Here is a 15452-nt window from a genome sequence, read left to right as displayed (position 1 = left end):
CTGATTCTGAGGCAAGAGTGCTGTTTAGGACATCTTCCTTTCTACGAGTCTGCAGTGTATCGCACTTCCAATGTTGGTTCTTGTATGTTTTCAAGACTACAAGCCAGAATCTGTGATTACAGACCTTGTTAGCTCTTTGCTCTCCCAGAGGCTCACATTTTGAGAAGGGGTGGCGAGTTATCCTCACATGCCCACAAACTTTACAAGACAACCCAATCCAAGAAAAATAAGAAATTTGACTCCAAATGAAGTTCTGTAATATATGAATCATCACCTATAAATAAGAATATTTTAGGTTCCTGAAATGAGGTACTAAACTTATTAATCTAATTTTGTTGTTAATGTGAATATCAACTGCTAAAAGGGTCAACTGAACCCAGATTTACTTTATTATAGAATAATGAAACTTCAGTTCCTGACCCTTTAACAAATGTAGCAGCCTAAGGAAACCCACAGTGACAGTTAGCTTAGATATGTTTATTCCGACTTAGAACTGAAATGTCTTTGATCCCTTTCAAAATTTATGAATGTGGCTGGTGCCGTGGCTCAATAGGCTAATCCTCCGCCTTGCAGCGCCGGCATACTGGGTTCTAGTCCCGGTCGGGGTGCTGGATTCTGTCCCAGTTGCTCCTCTTCCAGTCCAGCTCTCTGCTATGGCCCGGGAGTGCAGTGGAGGATGGCCCAAGTGCTTGGGCCCTGCACCCCATGGGAGACCAGGAGAAGCACCTGGCTCCTGCCTTCGGATCAGCACGGTATGCCGGCTGCGGCGGCCATTGGAGGGTGAACCAACGGCAAAAGGAAGACCTTTCTCTCTGTCTCTCTCTCTCACTGTCCACTCTGCCTGTCAAAAAAAAAAAAAAAAAAAAAAAAAGAGGAGCAAAATTTATGATTGTGACTTGAGTATGAATTCTGACAAAAGTATGCTCTGTATTTTGAGTTTCAGGTGTCATAGCTGTGATGTTTATAATAACACTGTTTTATATTGTTTTTTTTTAAAAAAAGACTTATTTATTTATTTGAAAGGATTAAAATGATTTTTACAATGTATGCCAATGCTTATGCATATTTTGACACATCTCTATTTTTACTGTTGCAAGTTTACATCTGTTCTAAAAAACAGAAAGTTGTTGAAATCATTCTAGGAAGGCCATAGGCATTTCTCTTTTTATTTTTTATAATTAAAACAATTTTTATTATGAGCTATTTCCTAAATTCATGAGATTCTAAGATGGCTGGTTTTTCTTTGTTTTATTTTTCATTTTCCAAATTTTAGTGTAAGTGCTAAAGTTCAACTTTGGATTGATTTATTAAATATTCATACAATTTTTCATTTTGGTTCTTGATGGCCTTTCTGACACATGGGTGGGGACAAGTGAAACACTGACACCACTGGAAACTTTCTGTGTGGGAATATCAGTGTCATGTGATCATCTGCACCTTCACACAAGGTCCCTGTGAGGGACGGTCTCACACATCAGGACCCGCCTGGTCTCACAGCAGAGGGGAAGCCAGCAGAGCCGGGACGTGCTCGCCTGCTCCTGACCAAGCCTGTGCTCCAGCTGGGTCATCCCAAGGTACAGACACAGACAGCAGCTACTGTGGGTGTGTGGGTCCATCTCCATGTCGCCTCTCACCCTGCTGATGGCAGAGGAATAGAGTAGCACTTGGTCCGGGAGAGATGCGTAGAACGATGTGAGAGTTTTGAATTGTTTCAAGAATGAATTTAAACTATGATCCATGTTGATACCTAAGTTACCTTTATTCTTGAGGAGAATGCAGGAATGGATTAGAATGAGAATGTGCTTAAGGTGTTTAACAGGGAGACTATGATTTTTTCTTAAATTCTCAGGTGTTTTGATTACTATTTCTTTATTTTCCTGGTATTATATTATGTTCTTTTGTTTCTCATTACAATGCATGTCACTTAACTATCTAGGAATGAATTAAGCCTGGCTTGAATTCCCTTGTTCTCAAGTCACCTATAATAGAAAAATTTGAATGATTTATTAATTTTTGTATTTTTCTATTAAAAAATTTAGCTTAGTATTCACCAATTTGCTCCCTTTTTATTTATGTAAACAGATGTATCAAAAATAATTAAACAAAGAATCTTCGGAAATACATGACCTTGAATTGAGTTTTACCTTATAATTTGTCATTGTGTTAGAGAAGAATTTATTGAACAATGAATAGTATATTTGTACACTTTGTCCTTATTTGATGATTGTTTAAATCCAGTTTCCTCAAATTATGAAGCAATTAACTGGTGAAATATCAAGATATTTTAAGAACATAAGATTTAAATCCGTCTAAAAGAACAGTATATGGATTCTGCTTACTGACCAAAAATATTGTTGAGAAAAATGCACTGTCCTCTTAAATCTCTGAGTAGCTCAGATTTCCTCCATAGTTCATTTTATATTATTCCTCTAGGAATACCCCTAAATATTTCGAAATTACTTGTGCTTTGTCCATGAGATATATTTAACAATTTCTGTTCATTTGTTTAAAACATTTCGTTTTAATTTTTCTTCTTTTTTAAGATTTTATTTACTTGAAAGTCAGAGTTACAGAGAGAGAGAGAGAGAGAGAGAGAGAGAAGTCTTCCATCCGCTGGTTCGCTCCCCAAGTAGCTGCAATAGCCACAGCTGGGCCGATCCGCAGCCAGGATCCAGGAATTTCCTCCAGGTCTCCCACACAGGTGCAGGGGCCCAAGGACTTGGGCCATCTTCTGCTGCTTTCCCAGGCCAGAGCAGAGAGCTGAATTGGAAGTGGAGCAGCTGGGACTTGAACTGGTGCCCATGTGGAATGCCGGCACTGCAGGAGGCGGCTTTTCCCACTACACCACAGTGCTGGCTGCTAAAACATTTTAATATATTAGAAATTAATGTACATTCACAAGATAGTATTCAGTACATGAACATATGCCATTTATTCCACAATCTTTGCTGAACACTGAGTATGTGCAATACACCAAGCTAAGAAATGGAGAAGGGTTGAGGAGAAACAGCCCTTCTTTTAGGGAGACTATTTGAAAAGACTCAAGTTGAAGAAAATAAAAGAAGTAATCAATGTCTATTTTAGAAAATGTTACAGGGGCCAGTGCTGTGGCACAGCGGGTTAAAGCCCCAGTCTGCAGCATTGGCATCCCATATGGGCACCAGTTCAAGTCCCGGCTGCTCCACTTCCAATCCAGCTCTCTACTGTGGCCTGAGCAAGCAGTAGAAGATGGCCCAAGTCCTTGTGCCCTTGCACCCGCTTGGGAGACCTGGAGGAAGGTCCTGGCTCCTGGCTTTGGATTGGCTCAGCTCTGGCCGTTGCATTCATTTGAGGAGTGAACTAGTGGATTGAAGACCTCTCTCTCGCTCTCTCTGGCTCTACCTCTCTCTGTAATTCTGTCTTTCAAATAAATAAATCTTAGAAAAAAGAAAGAGAAAATGTTACAGAAATAAAATATAAGAAAAAATATAAAATTCTTCTATAATTTATAATTTGGGTATGGCTATTTCTCATACCAATTACTTTTTATGATTCTTTTGACTTTCTTCTTTTTTTGTTTCAACATAAACAATATCCATATTGTACCAAACTTGTATTGCATAGTTTTATATTCTGTATATTCCCCTTTAAGCAAGATTATTTCCCCATAGTAAATAGGATTAAAATGCTAATTTTATGAGATACATAGTACTTGTTTTTCATTCCAGGAGCACAACAATAATACAAATCGAGTGAGGTGAAAAATGATTATTTTTTCTAGCTCTGTTAATGAAATGATCTTTCCCAATAGCTCCTGATTTAATAACTAAGGACAGTACTTAAGTAAGAAATGTTATGTGTTAGGCAATATTATTTACATAATAATTTAAAGGATCAGAAAACATATCCACAAATGTTTTAGTAGGGTGTGATATGTTCTTTGCTCTGAAAATCAATGCTAGTCATCACCACTTATATATATATATCTTGATTTTGCTTCATTTTATGCTATCTTATAATTCCAGACTTGAAAGTTATTCTTCAGATAGTTTAGTCTAACCCATCACGGGAGGAGATTAGAGAATTTACTTTCTTAAGCCATACCATTGATTTGTGGCATACAAAAAATTAGAACGCTGTCTTTTAGATTCATATCTTCATAACTCTGTCTTACAGATTTATTTGATGAGAGTTTGATATCAAAAGTTTATGAGGTTTAGAATGTTCACCTTCCTTAAACAGTCTGTCTTACAGCCACCTTAGATTTCAGGGAAGATTTCTCAGCACATTCTTAAATACACAATCATGTCTTGCAAGAGAGAAAAATATTTCTTATGATTAGAAAAAGTTATATTTCTGTTAGAAAAAGGTATATTTCTGATTCAGAATCTTTTTTTCTTATTTTTTCTTATCCTTTTCTGGGGCAGAGAAGTTGCTTCATACCTTTGTAGAAATATTATTTATATATTATATATTATATATTATATATCATGTATTATATAATTATATAATATTATTATATATTTTTCAAATGTAAGTGAAGAATTACATTTTTGGACTTGTATACATCTGGAATTGAGCCAAAGACTATTGTTGACTGAAATCCATGATTTCTTCATTTTTATTAACTCCAGGATCAGATTCATGAATTTCAGTGACTATCAGGATGATGAGATGAGATAAAAGTGATGAGGGTGATACAAGACAACTTGGAAGCTTGTGTCCTTGCTAAATGAGCTGTGTCTGTTCACTGTCATATTATCATGGTCCGTTGAACCTAAGGCAGGCATTAAGTGATCAAATATAATCTCTCAAGAAAAGATATAAATCTGGATATTTGTCCATGAATTATGTCAACTTCTGCATTTTGACAACTAATTAAGTGACATTAACAGTCTAAAAGTTTAATTTCATATGTCCACAAGCTGTCATGGTTCATTACATAACTGAATAGGTCTCTTTTCTAAGACGTCACGAAAAGGGATTCAAATCACTTTTTTCCTGGACTGGCATAATTGTGCACTGTGTTAAGCTGGTCCCTGCTACATCAGTTCCCATATCAGAGCACTGCTTGGTGTCCAGGCTGCCCCACTTCTTATCCAGTTCCCTGCTAATGTGCCTGGGAAGGAGCAGAAGGTGACCTAGGTGCTTGGGCCCCTGCTACCTATGTGGGAGACACAGATGGAGTTCCTGGCTTTGACCTGGCCCAGCCCTGACTGTTGTGGCCATTTGGGAAGTGAACCAGCTGTTGAAAGATCTTTTTCTCTCTCTCCCCCTCATTCTCTGTAACTCTCTTCTTTCAAATAAATAAAATGGATTTTTTAAAGTGAATTAGATGGCCTTATTCCAATAAAAAATTATTTACAAAAATAGGCAATGGGATAGGTTTGGTCTACCTGTGGTAGTTTGCAGATTTCTTATTTAGAAACTAATATGATCACCTCATTACCATTTGCAGTTTCACTGACTTTTAAAAATAGTATTCATAGTCTTCTATTTGTTTTAATTAATACTACTTTCATGTGGCTTGTAATAATTTTTATTGGTATTTTACCTGAGACTTATTAAATAAATCACTATAACCAATAACTTAGTTATTATTAGTAGGATCTTTTTTAGCAGAAGGCGAAAGATTTATACGATCTGAAGAGAAATCAGGATTTTTTTTTTAAATCACTTTTTCTGGTGTTTCCAGTGAGATGGTGGTTTTCCTTCATTTCTACAGGCCACAGTATGCATCACTCACTTAGCTCTCTCCATCATTTATAAAACACACCTTCCATTTTAACTGAAACAACAATGTCTTATGGAACTGCTCTGATTCTTGCTGTGTTTTTAGCCTGGAACTCTCAGAAATGAGTGAGGAGAGAGTGACATGCCTAGAGTTGCAATCGCCTCATGCAAAGAAAAAGAAAAGCAAAAGGCATCCAGCTCCCAAAAAGAGAGGTAAGGTTTTCTTCTCTTTGTTTTCCTGATTTCTGAAAACATGATGTCAAGTAGTAACAAAACAAGAATTTAAAAAATGAAAAGTAAAATCATGAATAGTTTATGCTAAATATCTGGTTTCTTATTTCATTTTATATACTGGGAGATCTACTTAAGTGTGATATCACTGGAATTTATGAATAGGGTAAATAGTCAGTTTAGTTTAAACTCCAGCATAAATACTTCTCTGTTCTTATCTGTTTGCCATGCTCATTATATATCCTTCTTTTTGATTTTGTACAGAAATCCCTTGTACAGTAATCCTGGGACTAATATGTCTTTTGCTCCTGCTGGTAATCACAGTCTTAAGATACATGAGTGAGTATGAGGTGTCTATTTTCTACAATACAATCAACTTTAAATGAGCTAGTTGAAAGCAGAAGAGTTTTTTTCTTTTTTTTTAAAGATTTTATTTATTTATTTGAAAGTTAGAGTTACAGACAGTGCGAAAGTGTCCACTGGTTCACTCCCCAAATGGCCGCAACGGCTGGAGCTGTGCCGATCCAAAGCTAGGAGCCAGGAGCTTCTTCCGGGTCTCCCATGAGGGTGCAGGGGCCCAGAGACTTGGGCCATGTTCTACTGCCTTCCCAGAGAGCTGGATGGGAAGAGGAACAGCTAGGACTAGAACCCTCCCCACATGGGATGCTGGTGCCGCAGACAGAGGATTAACCTACTGCGCCACAGCGCCGGCCCCGAAGATTTTCTCAATTGATCAATTTTTAAAATGAAATATCACTACTGCTGTGATAACAGAATGAAGAGATTAGATGAGTATAACGTGTGCAGGTCAAGGATACCTCCGTGTTGGAGAGAATTGCTGTGAAGTAAAAGGCAGGGAGAAATTGAAAGGTGAAGGGTAAAGAACAGTCATCCAGGCTGGCGCCGCGGCTCACTAGGCTAATCCTCCACCTCGCGGCGCCGGCACACCAGGTTCTAGTCCCGGTCAGGGCACCGGATTCTGTCCTGGTTGCCCCTCTTCCAGTCCAGCTCTCTGCTGTGGCCAGGGAGTGCAGTGGAGGATGGCCCAAGTGCTTGGGTCCTGCACCCCATGGGAGACCAGGAGAAGCACCTGGCTCCTGCATTTGGATCAGCGCGGTGCACTGGCTGCAGTGCGCCAGCCGCGGCGGCAATTGAAGGGTGAACCAACGGCAAAGGAAGACCTTTCTGTCTGTCTCTCTCTCTCACTGTCCACTCTGCCTGTCATAAAATTAAAAAAAAAAAAAAAGAACAGTCATCCAGGTGGAGTGAACAACATGGGAAAAAGGAGACATATATGTGTTAGGAGAATTACAAATAGCTCTAGTTAAGTGGATGAAATGGCTGAAAATGAGTGTGGAAAGGTATACAACCTAACGAAGGTGTTTAAGCTTGTTTAAAGAATATTTTTATGTATTTAAATGGAGAGAGAAAGAGAGATCTATTCACTTATTCACTTCCCAAATGGCCAAAACATCCAGAGTTGGGCCAGCCTGAAGCCAGGAACTTCATCCAAATCTCCCATGTGGGTGGTAAGGGCTCAAGCACTTGGGTCACGTTCTGCTGCTTTCCCAGGCAGGTTTGCAGGGAGGTGGCTGGGGAGTGGAGCAGCCAGGACTCAAAGTGGTGCCTATAAGGGAAGGTGGCCTCAGAGACAGGCTTAACCCGCTAAGCCACTACACTGACCTAAAGTTAATGGATTTTGAAAAACACAATCTGAGTAGACTGAATAGTAGTGAGTGGGAAATATGTGAGGAAATTGTTTCAGAAAGTATGGTTGCTGACAACTGCTGTCCAAATTACCAACATGAGAAATAATGAAAGTTGGGAGACATACTTGAGAAATATTTAATATATAGATTTGCGTGAATATCTGATATTACACACTCTGGTGAGAATTCTATTTAATTTCGAAGAACAAACATGAAGAACAATATGATTTGTTTATTTTTGCATTAGTAATAGTGAATATGGAGGTAGTTCTGGCTTATTAGCAGAGATGCTCAGAAATATTGGATGGGAGGTTCGGCTCCATGGCTCACTTGGTTAATCCTCCGCCTGCAGCGCCGGCATCCCATATGGACTCCAGGTTCTGGTCCCGGTTGCTCCTCTTACAGTCCGACTCCCTGCTGTGGCCCGGGAGAGTAGTGGAGGATGGCCCAAGTGTTTGGGTGTCTGCACCCGCATGGGAGACCAGAAGGAGGCACCCGGCTCCTGTCAATGGATCAGCACAACGCGCCGGCCATAGCAACCATTTGGGGAGTGAACCAATGGAAGGAGGACCTTTCTCTCTGTCTCTCTCTCTTTCACTGTCTATAACTCTACCTGTCAAATAAATTTTAAAAAAATTAAAAAAAGAAGTATTGGATGGGTCTGTTATTCCAGATGAGCTTTTAGTAATAGACATGGATCATCAGCATATATGTTGGTGAGATTAAATGTCTGGGGAACAAGAGAGTTGCCTAGATTAGACATATGTGGTACGGATTCATCAGTTGATATCATAGGCTTTTGAAAACATGGTGGAGGAAGCAGAACTGGGCCAGAAACACAATCCGCTCATGTGGGTGTCAGTGACCCATTCACACTGAGCCATCACCACTGCCTCCCAGCATCTCCATGAACAGGAAGCTGGAATCAGGAACTGGAACGAGGATGCAAACCTAGGTGCCTGATATGGAAAACAGGCATTCTAAAAAAATAGAACAATATGCTTTTTATTTTACATTTTTATTCTCAACTTAATGGAAGAAACTGCTGTTTCTCTCATAGACTTTTAACTTTCCTTTTGCACATTAGAAATAGCTATATGAACTCATATGCCGTGCATATTTTATGCATTCATTATACATACAGGCAAATCCCTTATGTCAAAGTGTAAATGCTACATGGAGTCACATGCTGAGAAATCATTATTTAAAGATGGCATAAAATCTAGTTCGTTTTCAGTTTCCTTTGTTTTCTATTTTATGAAATGTTCATGACTTTTTATGTGTCTTAGAAATAATAGATTTCAAGTTACATATAATTGAAGTTTTATATAAAAATCTATTTTATGGCCTGACACAAAAATATTTTAACGTTACATTTTCTATGATTACAATCCCAAGTAATCATCATCATATTCTTTCATATCTAGAATTACAGGATATGATCATAATTAAGTGATATTTTAAGTCATTTATGTTGTTAATTTTGTAATGTGGATTGAAGTTTTTCAGAAGTGTCCTAAATGCACAACACAGGATATGGAAAACACAAAAGAAAAAAATACTTCCTCAGTACAGCTGGAAGACCATTCAGTGGTGCCATCAGGTAGAGGTTTGTACTCAATGTTTAAGTTAATAGCCAATAGATTATTTTTCATAGACTTACTGCCTTCTGCCCATTTCAATATATAAACTTTAAAAAGTTTATATTGGATCTGATGAGGAGTTTTAATTTTACTCTCCTCATTAAATCCACTTTTAAAATTATAGTTGACTAAACATTTGAATTTCAAAAGATGTTTGGGTACAGAAAAACACTTATTTTATGCTAATTCCTTCTGAAGAAAAAACTTAAATACCTAAAATCTTATTTTCTAAATGGCCTGGTGTCTTGGGATGGGGGTGACTTTTGTTTTGAAGAACAAGCCTGCAGCTTCTTGCAAGGAAGACACTTTTGTTGTGGAAGAAACTGCTACTATTTTTCTAAAAAAGAAGAAACATGGGAGGAGAGCAGGAATTTATGCCGGAACATGGATTCTAGCCTTGTGAAGATTGATGACATCCAGGAACTGGTATGTTCACTTAGTTAACCTTTATGAGAAGCTTGCAAAGACTGAGTTAGGCTACCTGTGTTGGCTTTCCTTGAGTCTTATTTGACTGCAGGGTGGAAACACTTGTATTTGTAGAGGGGAAGACATGCTTTAAGGACCTAAATAATTTCACTTTCTAAAGCAGCAGAGGTGGCCTGTTGTGTGTGCCATGGAATTATATTGAGTCCTTACTACTTATGTTTTCATGATTTGTGAATGATTAAAAAAAAACCTAAATGAGTGAATTAGTTGGCACTTAATTTTAGTGATTCTTCAGAGCCCTAGAATAATAAAGTATATTTTAAACCTTCTTCTACAATATCTCTATGTATTTCATAGGTATCAAAAGAGAAACCATTAAAATTTTCTTTTTTATAGAACTCAACTAAAGTGGAAAAATGATGGAGTGTGTATCTGGGACAGAGAACAGGAAAGAAAAGTGAAACGGAGAGAGTAAATTGCATTTAGAAATAAAATCAATATTTTGCTTAACTTTTGAGTACCCAAGGAAACAATTACAATGAATAAAATATACTGAAATAATTACAAAAATATATACTACTGTTAGGTTTACAGTGTGTCAGATCTTTGTATGCATTATTTCAGTACATAAAAACTTCCACATAGGTAATGTCATTCCCATATTTTAGACAAGGAAGAAACTCAAGGAGTTTAGTTTGTTTGCCTTTGCTCACATAATAAGTTAATTGCATAATATGCTTTAAAATTTGTGGCTAGAGTTCTGATTTCCATAGCTGTATGATATTCGTGGTATCACATGGAGAGACGTTACTTAGTCATTCTCTAGGTGATGGGAATTTGGGTTGTTTCCACTGCTGTTGTGATGAGCAGCTCTTCATTAACCATCCTTAGACACATCAGCTGTGCACGTCTTTCATGTGTCTCCTCTGCAGTTCATCACAAACCTGTATGAGTGCAATTATTGGGTGTTTCCAGTTTTACAAAATAATTTCATAATATTTTTCAATTTGCTTTTTCTGCTAGTATGAAGATATTCTATTGTTTCCTACCATCCTAAAATCTTGTGTTTGCTCTCTGTAAAGCATTTCCTTGTAGCTTTGTTTGCCTTTACTTGATCTCTACTGAACTTGATATCCTTTATTGTTCGTGTATGTTTTCTATGAAACATCTATTCTTGATTTTTCTTCATTTTTTTTCTTTTGGATGATTTTGTTTTCTAATTGATTTATATGAACTAATGTTTTGTTCTTGGAACTACATTACTATATGCATGTCTAGATTTGAAACCTCCCTTCCCATGTTCTTTTTTTTTTTTTTTTTTTTTTTTTTTGACAGGCAGAGTGGACAGTGAGACAGAGAGACAGAGAGAAAGGTCTTCCTTTGCCGTTGGTTCACCCTCCAATGGCCGCCGCGGCCGGCGCGCTGCGGCCGGCCCAACGTGCTGATCCGATGGCAGGAGCCAGGAGCCAGGTGCTTTTCCTGGTCTCCCATGGGGTGCAGTGCCCAAGCACCTGGGCCATCCTCCACTGCACTCCCTGGCCACAGCAGAGGGCTGGCCTGGAAGAGGGGCAACCGGGACAGAATCCGGTGCCCCGACCGGGACTAGAACCCGGTGTGCCGGCGCCGCTAGGCGGAGGATTAGCCTAGTGAGCTGTGGCGCCGGCCCCCTTCCCATGTTCTTGAAGGTGTGTTTTGATGAAGAGAAGTTCTAAATTGAATGAATCCACACTTACATATCTATTTTTTAGTATTATGCTTGGAGATTTTTGTGTCTTTCTAAAGAAGTTCACCATGGTCCTTTCTTGCTATCTTTCAAGCCACAAAGATGCAGGGGATTCAGACTTTTAGGTCTTTCACTTCCATGGCTTCTCTGCACAGTAGATGAACTAAGATTGTCTTAAGTGAATGTGATTAGTATTTTGTACAAGTCCTTTGTAGATAAAAAGCTATTATTGATGTAATGAGTAATACTAACAATTCTAATTTGTGCACAGAATTTCATTCAATCACACATCAAATACACTTACTGGATTGGATTATACCAAAAAGAAGATAAAAATGAGTGGAAGTGGCAGGACAACACCAAACTTGCTCAACAACTGTAAGTTTGCATTTCACATTCTATGAGGTGGGAAATCACTTAGTGTACTAGAGGATCCTCAGTGCCATGGAGCACTATTCAGTCCCTGCTGGGTCAGGGAGTACAGTTCGTGTGGGGAGCAGTGGAAGGAAGAGATTTTATGTTTTTAATGGGGGAGACACAGGTGATCTAATGTGATAATGGTGTTGGTATAATGATTTAAAGGAGGTGAATGAAAAACCTAAAGGAGCTCACTGATGGGGTAACATCCTGGGAAGAAGACCTACTGGTATAGAGATTGGGAAGTGTATTTGGTTTGCTGGAGGAAACAGCAGGAGGATCTGTGATGCTGGAGGAATCTGAGTACAGAATGAGAAGTAGATCAGAGAGATAACATGGGAATGAGAGATCACAGCAAGACTTTGATTTATTTATTTATTTATTTATTTTTTGACACTTTGAGTTATAGACAGTGAGAGAGAGAGACAGAGAAAGGTCTTCCTTCCGTTGGTTCACAGCCCAAATGGCCGCTACGGCCGGTGCTGCGCTGATCTGAAGCCAGGAGCCAGATGCTTCCCTGATCTCCCATGAGGGTGCAGGGCCCAAGCACTTGGGCCATCCTCCACTGCCTTCCTTGGCCACAGAAGAGAGCTTGACTGGAAGAGGAGCAGCCTGGACTAGAACCCGGTGCCCATATGGGATGCCGGCACCGCAGGTTGAGGATTAACCAATTGAGCTATGGCACTGGCCCCAAGATTTTGACTTCTTAATGAGTGATTCTCTTTTGGAGGGTTTTGAGCTGAGGGATGACAAGGACAACCTTCCTATTTTAAAGAGTCCCCTGGACACTGTGTGGTCCTTAGGTGGTGAATGGGAGATACAGATTGCAACAAAGGGAGTCACACTGAAAGTCAGTTGAGATGGTGGTGGTTTGGTCAGGACAGGTAGGGAGGGTGCTGGGAAAATGGGCCCAGATGCCAGACCTACTGTAAAAATGTGTGAGAGGAAGAGATCAGAGATGGCTGCCAGGTTTTAGTCCAGCAATGATGACAGTAGAGCTGTCATTAACTGTTACGAGGAGCATCAGGCATTCAGTTTTAGTGACAAGTTTGATACATCCATTATACATTTTGATATATGTGGGCATGTCACATAAACATGTTGTGCATGATTGTAAACTTCATGTAAAAAATCTGTCCTGGGGATGTTTATTTAATGTGTGTCAATGTATGCAGGGGTGTGGACACTATGAGATGATATTCTGAGTGCTTTTTTATGCTTTATTTTATTTGAAAGTCAGAGTTGGAGAGAGATCCTCCATCTCCTGGTTGACTCCCCAAAAAGCCACAATAGCCAGGGATGTGCCAGGAGCTTCATCCAGGTGTCCCATGTGGGCGGCTGTGTCCCAGGACTTGGGCTGTCTTCTGTTAGTTTCCCAGCACATTGACAGGAGCTGAATTGGAGGTGGAGCAGGCATGAATTGAACAAGAGCTCATATGGGATGTTGGCATCTCAAACAGCAGCTTAATTCACTGTGCCACAAGGCCAGCACCTGTTGTGGGGGGTTTGATTGCTGAGATATCCAGACCCTGATCCCCGGGACACCCAAACATTTAGCTGTTGTGGTGATGAGGATGATTACAAAAGGGTCCTAAGAAAAGTAGTGAGATTGAAAGGAGGAAACCAGGAAAGAGCAGTGGGATACCTAAAAAAGGCACAACTAAAGCAATGTGCCAAAGTTAAATGGTTGCTGACTTCTGTCAATAATAATTTTGTGACTTGAAATTATTATTATCAGACTCATATATCTGCTGGGAAATTCAAATTATATACTTTTTCTATATATCTTAGCATAGTCCCATAACTTGTTGAATATTCTCATTGTCCAACATCACAAAATATCAACACTCTGTTTGGTGGAGCAGACATGAGCTCAGTGGGAGTAAGGTCACCTTGTGTGTGAAATGCCAACCAGCTCCTCCTAGTGCTGAAGGTGAGGACGGGGTTGTGGCCTCCTGCTATCTGCACATCAATCTGAGTCACAGGACACTGGAGCTGTCATTGTATCTAATTATAATGTGTCACTAATAACCTTACCTTATTTAGTAACTCCGGTGAGTTGCTGAAGTCTCAGAACTTCCAGAGTGAGCCCATCTAAAGCCTACCCACTGTGTTCTGTGTACCTAGTCCTCATCTGCAGTCATTCACCAGCATGAACGGTCCCTTAGCTTTAGAAATACTTACACCTTCTGATTTGCCAGCTGTACATCTGTCAGAGGGATTTTGTGTTCACTTAATAATCACACACACACACACATACACACACACACATTTTTAAATTGTGACAACGAAATATTGCCCAAAGAATGATATTCTAAAATAAATATATTCTCTGACATAGGACTTTCCGTCAATCAAATAAAGTGGGTGAAAAATGTGGATGCCTGAAGCCACAATACATTAATAATGCTGATTGTTCAAGATCTTTTCCTTACATATGTGAGAAGAATAAGCCCTTCTTCAATAATTAGTACAACCTTTATGGAAAGCAGTATGGAGATTCCTCAAAGACTGAAAATATATCTACAACATGACTCAGCCATCCCTCCTCTAGGAATATGTCCTGCAGTAACAAAGTCCACAAGGAAAGCGATTCCTGCACTCCCATGTTTATAGCATTCCAGCGCTTAACAGATATATGGAACAAGCATAGATGTCATTAACTGATTACTGTGTGAAGAAAATGTAATATTTATGTGTGTGTATATGTATATGAAAAAATATTACTGAGACATGAAAAAGAATGAAATTCTGACATTTGTAACAAAATGAATGCAACTGGAGATCATTATGTTACGTGTAATAAGGCAGACACAGGAAGATTAATATCACATTTTCTCATATGTGGACATTAATATATAAAGTATAAAAGCTATGTGAATATTATTTTTACTGTATACATTCATATAAGTATTTACTCCACTGTATTGTGTCATATACATAACAATACCCCTCTTTTCTTTTCATTGTGATCACTGACATGAATCCCACATTATGTGATATTAATATTCTATTTTCAAGCAAAAACAGTGCCTATATATATGCATATAATATCACCAAATGAAGTAAAATGGGAAAATGTTAAAAATTGTTAAATCTTAAAATAAATTTCTAAATAAATTTAAATGAAAATATATTTTATTTTGACTGACACATGGAGAGTAATTATATAGGGTTATTGGGAGTAGTATGATATTTAATACACATTTGCAATATTAATGATCCACTATGGGCAACTAGCATGTCTATCAACTCAGACATTTATTACTTCTTTGTGTTGAGTATATTCAGAGTCATCTTTACTAACTAAATTGAAATATTCATAATTGCTATAGGACATTAGAAGTTATTTCTCATAACCAGTTGCACCTCTGTACCAATCAACATCTTCTAACCATCACTCTGCTACATGCTTCTCACGCTCTGGTAACCACTCTTCTAGTCTCTGCTTTAAGATCAATGCTTTAGCTTCCATATAAAAGTGAGGACATTTAGGGGGCCGGCACTGTGGCTCTGTGTGTTAACGCCCTGGCCTGAAGTGCTGGCATCCCATATGGGTGCCGATTCTAGTTCCGGCTGCTCCTCTTCCAA

Source organism: Oryctolagus cuniculus, chromosome 9 (genome assembly GCF_964237555.1).
Source record: "Oryctolagus cuniculus chromosome 9, mOryCun1.1, whole genome shotgun sequence".
NCBI classification, from domain to species: Eukaryota; Metazoa; Chordata; class Mammalia; order Lagomorpha; family Leporidae; genus Oryctolagus; species Oryctolagus cuniculus.
The sequence above is the reverse complement of the archived record's forward strand: the minus strand, read 5'-3'. Positions refer to the sequence as shown.